The sequence below is a fragment of the Artemia sp. Qi Xiang Cuo genome, chromosome 4 (genome assembly GCF_049724085.1).
Source record: "Artemia sp. Qi Xiang Cuo chromosome 4, ASM4972408v1, whole genome shotgun sequence".
NCBI classification, from domain to species: Eukaryota; Metazoa; Arthropoda; class Branchiopoda; order Anostraca; family Artemiidae; genus Artemia; species Artemia sp. Qi Xiang Cuo.
In genome coordinates this window covers 12,376,601-12,384,156 of record NC_142797.1, presented here as the reverse complement: position 1 = coordinate 12,384,156, position 7,556 = coordinate 12,376,601, and positions in this window count along the sequence as shown.

The window sequence follows — 7,556 nt, the reverse complement described above, 5'->3', positions numbered from 1 at the left end:
TACTAGAGAGGAAGAATATTTTTTGATAATTTGAATAAAAAGTTCCGATAAGTTCAAAAAAATTAGGCTCTTGGGGTGGGGCAGGCCCCTCAGGCCCCCTCCACCTAGCTACGCCCCTGATGCTCGATGTATTCCAGGGAAATTGTCTAAGGATAATTTTAGGTATTGTTTTACTGAGCGTTTTAAAGAGAATTAATTTTTTTGCACAAAAGTAAAGAGCAAAGCTATGTCACGAGCAGAAAAAAAACTAACAGAAATCATAATGACCAATGAAATAAAAGTTCGAAGAAATAGTTATGAAAAAATAAAAAATGGTTATATAAAAGATAATAGTTATAAGAAGTTATAAGAAATACATATTTGACATAATAAAGAATGAAACCAAAAATGAACTTATAATGTACTAAAAGTCAACTAATATTCAAATCAAACTCAAAACAAACAGAAGTTCTTAGATATATAAGCGGGGAAGTCATCCCCCTGTACCATAATTATAGCCGGCCACCTTATATGTGACCGAAATATCCGGAAATTTTTTTTGTCGCTTCATCGTCAAATAAAAAGATTTGTCCCTATTGAACTGTTATTTGTAAACATACAAATATACTTTCTTTGTGGGAGGGAAGGTTGTTTGAATTAATATGGTTAAAACTCATAGCCAAAATATATAAAAATATTGACGAATAGATCTGGTTTCTTATTTTCTTTGACAATCTGTTTTTTTTGGAGATGGGGGAAGGGGGAGGAGAAAAGGAAGGTTATTTGAGTTAATATGATTACAAATTAAATAGGTTTTCCCCTCTAATATGTGCTTTTCAGTAATGTTTTTTTTATATAGGATGTCCTTCTGTTTTTTTCTTGTTGATGTTTTGCCAAATAAAATCTCAAGGGCGTATCCAGAGGAAAAGGGGCTACTATTTCTGAACCCCCTTACCCCATAGAACTGGTAGGTAACTAGCTAAAATTCAGCAGTAGTAGCATTATTAAGTTGGATAAAGGTTAAATTCTACTCGTAAAAAAGCTCAAAATGCAGATAAACAAATTTTAATGGGTTTTGTTAAGTTTTTTGTAACTCCCCTCAAACCAAACTTAACCTCTCCCCCAGAAAAAAAATCCTGCATATGGCTCAATAAAATCTGAACTAAAAATAAAAAAATAAATTAAAAAAACTAAAAGATCAAAATGAAAATAGACAAATTCTGATGGCTTTTGTACAGTTTTTTTGTAACTCCCCTCAAACCAAACCTAATGTCTCCCCCCTCCAATAAAATCTTTGATATGGTTCAATAAAACTAAATTGACTAAACTGTTTGAACTAAATGTTGTTTTCAATGAAATTTTAGATTTTTTCAAACAAAAGTGAGGGAAAAAGGATTATTCTCCCAACTTTTTTGTCAACCTGGATTAAAAATATTGAGGAATGAATCTGGCTCTTTATTTTCTTTGACAATATAAGCAGTGTAGCAGTAATTACTACTAAACTTACATCATATAAACCGACCAGAACACCATATATTTCGACCCTGAATATCTTTGCAAGAAAAGGTACTCCAAATATGGGAGACTATAAACAATCTGTACCATACCGGTACGTGCAATGAGACAGAAATTCTATTCATTTTCCTTCTATTCGAGCGTATAAATATAGGTTACAACGCTTCTATGTATATCAGGTCTATTTCTATAGTGACTGAACAAAGTAATTATTATGAACAACCAGAATGGAGATGAACAATTTTTCGAAGTAAGTTACTTAAATAATCAAATAGTTAGTACATAACTTATTTGCAGATTTCTCTGTTCAAATAAATAGATAGATCATGTATTTCAAAAGTCCAAGAGCCATGTACACACACAAAAATTAATGAAAAATAAAGAAATCACCACCAGAACAAATTAGAAAGCACACATAAACATGATAATTTAGCGAGAAAATATACCTAGTGATTCAATGTTGTAGGATTAAAACTAGCCTTGCCAATATCAAACCTGTTTACATTCTAGAATTTAAGCCAAAAACATTTTCCCCAAATCTCTCTTATTAAACTACTGACCTCACAGAACCTAATCTAAATGTCAATTTGGCATGTGCATATGAGACATTTAAAGCCCTTTCCATATTTTTGATTTTTGGCAGATTCTATTTGAACTGTAAATTAAATGTATTATGTGTTATAAAATATGTATTAAAATAATATATGGGCATAACTTGTCCTCCACAGGCCCATTAGGCATAGACTATAGGTTATTCAAATTGACATTTGTTTAAAAATATGTTTTATTACGGGGGGAGGGTGACGTGGTGGAGGGAGCAAGTATGATCCTGGGTTTTCCAAAACAGATAAATAGTATTAAGATGAAACTAAGATAAAATCAGAACATACTATGTTCATTTAGGCTGTCAATATCATGTAACAGTAATACATAAGGGTATATTAACTTGAAACTTTCAAAATATATTGAGTTGCTTGGGTTGACACTGAACTATCCAAATAACACTATGCCCACACAGCTAGTGGTATTGGTACTGCTTCTGCTACGACTACTACAATATGTGTATATATATTTATTATTATTCTACATGTGATTTTTAAGGATTAATTATTTGGAAATTAAAATATAATTTATGTTAATGGAAATTTCTGATTCACTGGCAAAGAAGACAAAGGTGTCCACTACCATCGTACAAAGACAAGATGCGATCTCTACGGGGAACCACTCAAGACCCCTCAAGCCAGCTAAGAAAATCAGAATAGTGGAAATCCAAACCCAGCAACCAATAAATCATATATCGCAAAACACCATATAACCAATTTCTTCAGCATGATTGAGAGTATCCCCAATCCAACCATCTTTGTGATACAGAATGAGCCCAACAATGTAAGATATGACTATGATGAACTCATTCAATTATTTCAGAATGACTCTGATGATATATTTAAAGAGTTTGATTTAGACTCAGTATGTTCTAATCACTCTCATATTAATGCGTTGCCTTTTGGCACAAATGACATTATTGACTCATTTCTGAGTGATTCGAATAGTTTATTTGAACAATTGGATTTGGAAACATTTTGTGTTAATCATACCCTTCCAAATAAAAAGAGCCATAACAAAATATCAAGTTCTTCATTTACTAGTCATATCTCCACTGTTGGAAGAAAACATATAAGAGAATATAGAAAAATACAAAAAAGAAATATGCATGATCTCCTATTTGAAGCAAGGGACTTACGGAAGTTTGCAATGTTAAATTCAGCTTTTCAATTTAAATTATTCAGTTAATGTATATAAATTTCATAAATAAAAATGTATATGAAGAGAAAAAAAATCTATATGAACCCTAAGTATAGTAACCAAAGAAAATGAAAACAAAAGGAATAGAACACTTTTAATCCAAGAATCTGAGAATATCTTAGCTTTAAATATACCAACTCTAATTTTAGATTACATTAAGACCGTTCTTGAAAAATTATTTATAAGCCTCAGTGTTGGCTAACTGTCTCAAAGACAAATGGTTCGTAAGAGAATTTTTCAAGCACCACAGGGAACCCCAAAAGATATTAAATTACATAAATGATATTTCCTTCAAATATAGTTAAAAATTAATGTGAAATCTCAAGTGTGTCAACAGTTCAAAAAGTAACTAGAGTTAATACTCAGAGGTTCGTTGGAAAAACTTCGAGACGGTTTTTCCAGGGAAATGCAGATATATAAATTTTGATGGGTTTTGTTAAGTTTTTTGTAACTCCCCTCAAACCAAACTTAACCGCTCCCCCAGAAAAAAAATCCTGCATATGGCTCAATAAAATCTGAACTAAAAAAAAAAAAAAATAAATTAAAAAAACAAAAAGATCAAAATGAAAATAGACAAATTCTGATGGCTTTTGTACAGTTTTTTTTGTAAATCTCCTCAAACCAAACCTAATGGCTCCCCCCTCCAAAAAAAAATCCTTGATATGGTTCAATAGAACTAAATTAACTAAACTGTTTGAATTACATATTGTTTTCAATGAAATTTTAGGTTTTTTCAAACAAAAGAAGAGGGAAAAAGAATTATTCTCCCAACTTTTTTGTCAACCTGGGTTAAAAATATTGAGGAATGAATCTGGCTCTTTATTTTCTTTGACAGTATAAGCAGTGTAGCATTAATTACTCCTAAACTTACATCATATAAACCGACCAGAACACCATATATTACGACCATGTATATCTTTGCAAGAAAAGGTACTCCAAATATGGGAGACTATAAACAATCTGTACCATACCGGTACGTGCAATGAGACAGAAATTCTATTCATTTTCCTTCTATTCGAGCGTATAAATATAGGTTACAACGCTTCTATGTATATCAGGTCTATTTCTATAGTGACTGAACAAAGTAATTATTATGAACAACCAGAATGGAGATGAACAATTTTTCGAAGTAAGTTACTTAAATAATTAAATAGTTAGTACATAACTTATTTGCAGATTTCTCCGTTCAAATAAATAGATAGATCGTGTATTTCAAAAGTCCAAGAGCCATGTACACACACAAAAATTAATGAAAAATAAAGAAATCACCACCAGAACAAATTAGAAAGCACACATAAACATGATAATTTAGCGAGAAAATATACCTAGTGATTCAATGTTGTAGGATTAAAACCAGCCTTGCCAATATCAAACCTGTTTACATTCTATAATTTAAGCCAAAAACATTTTCCCCAAATCTCTCTTATTAAACTACTGACCTCACAGAACCTAATCTAAATGTCAATTTGGCATGTGCATATGAGACATTTAAAGCCCTTTCCATATTTTTGGTTTTTGGCAGATTCCATTTGAACTGTAAATTAAATGTTTTATGTGTTATGAAATATGTATTAAAATAGTATATGGGTATAGCTTGTCCTCCACAGGCCCATTAGGCATGGACTTTAGGCTATTCAAATTGAAATTTGTTTAAAAATATGTTTTATGACGGGGGGAGGGTGAGGTGGTGGAGGGGGCAAGTATGATCCTGGGTTTTCCGAAACAGATAAAGAGTATTAAGATGAAACTAAGATAAAATCAGAACATACTATGTTCATTTAGGCTGTCAATATTAAGTAACAGTAATACATAAGGGGATATTAACTTGAAACTTTCAAAATATATTGAGTGGCTGGGGTTGACACTGAACTATCCAAATGACACTATGCGCACACAACTAGTGGTATTGGTACTGCTTCTGCTACGACTACTACAATATGTATATATATTTATTATTATTCTACATGTGATTTTTAAGGATTAATTATTTGGAAATTAAAATATAATTTATATTTAAGGAAATTTTTGATTCACTGGCAAAGAAGACAAAGGTGTCCACTACCATCGTACAAAGAAAAGATGCGCTCTCTACGGGGAACCACTCAAGACCCCTCAAGCCAACTGAGAAAATCAGAATAGCGGAAATCCAAACCCAGCAACCAATAAATCATATATCGCAATAAATCATATAACCAATATCGTCAGCATGATTGAGAGTATCCCCAATCGAACCATCTCTGTGATACAGAATGAGCCCAACAATGTAAGATATGACTATGATGAACTCATTCAATTATTTCAGAATGACTCTGATGATATATTTAAAGAGTTTGATTTAGACTCAATATGTTCTAATCACTCTCATATTAATGCGTTGCCTTTTGGCACAAATGACATTATTGACTCATTTCTGAGTGATTCGAATAGTTTATTTGAACAATTGGATTTGCAAACATTTTGTGTTAATCATGCCCCTCCAAATAAAAATAACCATAACAATATATCAAGTTCTTCATTTACTATTTCTATCTCCACTGTTGGAAGAAAACATATAAGAGAATATAGAAAAATACAAAAAAAGAAATATGCATGATCTTCTATTTCAAGCAAGGGAGTTACGGAAGTTTGCAATGTTAAATTCAGCTTTTCAATTTAAATTATTCAGTTAATGTATATAAATTTCATAAATAAAAATGTGTTTTTATTTTTCATAAATAAAAATTTTTTCTCTTCATAAATGAAGAGAAAAAAAAAAATCTATGTGAACCCTAAGTATAGTAACCAAAGAAAATGAAAACAAAAGGAATAGAACACCTTTTAATCAAAGTATCTTAGCAAAGTATTTTAATCAAAATATCTTAGCTTTAAATATACCAATTCTAATTTTAGATAACATTAAGACCGTTCTTGAAAAATTATTTATAACCCTTAGTTTTGGCTAACCGTCTCAAAGACAAATGGTTCATAAGAGATTTTTTCAAGCACCACAGGGAACCCCAAAAGATATCAAATTACTTAAATGATATTTCCTTCAAATAAAGTGAAAATTAAGGTGAAATCTTAAGTGTGTCAACAGTTCAAAAAGTAACTAGAGTTACTACTCAGAGGTTCATTGGAAAAACTTTGAGACACAGAGGTAAACATTGATTTGTCGAAGTAAATGAAAATTTCCATGGTTTTTCCAGGGAGAATGAAAATAATTCAAGGAATCGAAGATTTCTAGTTATCAAGGTTTGATTTATCCAGAGTTTTCTATATACATAAATTCTGGTAAAAACATAAAATCAGAACCTACTTTGGTAAATAGTCACCCCTCAAACAAAATGTTAGTTCAGTATCTAAACAAACCAATATTGCAATCCAAAGAAAAGGAAAGGAAGAATGATTTGCGTAGTCCTTAATAATGTTGCCACTAATGTCTACTATTTTCCAATGTTTTTCCAGGGGGAATGAAAATAATTCGAGAAATCGAAGACATCGAGTTATCAAGGCTCGAGTTATCGAGAGTTGATTGTATACATAAATTTTGGTAAAACGAGCAGTCGAAAATTACTTTGGTAAATAATCGCCTTTCGGAAAAAATGTTATTCTGTATCTAATCAAACCCATATTGCAATCCAAAGAAAAGGAATGGAAGAATGATTTGTGTAGTCCTTAGTAATGTTGCCACCAATGTCTACTATTTGACTTCATATTATTTCAATATAGTCTAACATATGGCAAAGCCACTTACTAATATTAGATTATAGACTATTGCAAACTATTGCTGCTTTGCCCTAATAGATAAGCAAAGTTTGCCATGTTAAATTCAGAATTTAAAAGAGAATTATTCAGTAAATGCATATAAATTTTATACCATGTTAAATTAATCTTTTAAAACAATAGTTTTCAGTCAATGTATATAGATTATATAAAAAATGTAAAATGTATAAATGTATATATATATATATATATATATATATATATATATATATATATATATATATATATATATATATATATATATATATATATATATATATATATATATATATATATATATATATATATATATATATATATATATATATATATATATATATATATATATATATATATATATATATATACATATACATCTGTGAATGTGTGTGTGTGTGTTTGTTTGTGTGTGTGTGTGTGTTGTGTGTGTGTGTGTGTGTGTGTGTGTGTGTGTGTGTGTGTGTGTGTGTGTGTGTGTGTGTGTGTGTGTGTGTGTGTGTGTGTGTGTGTGTGTGTGT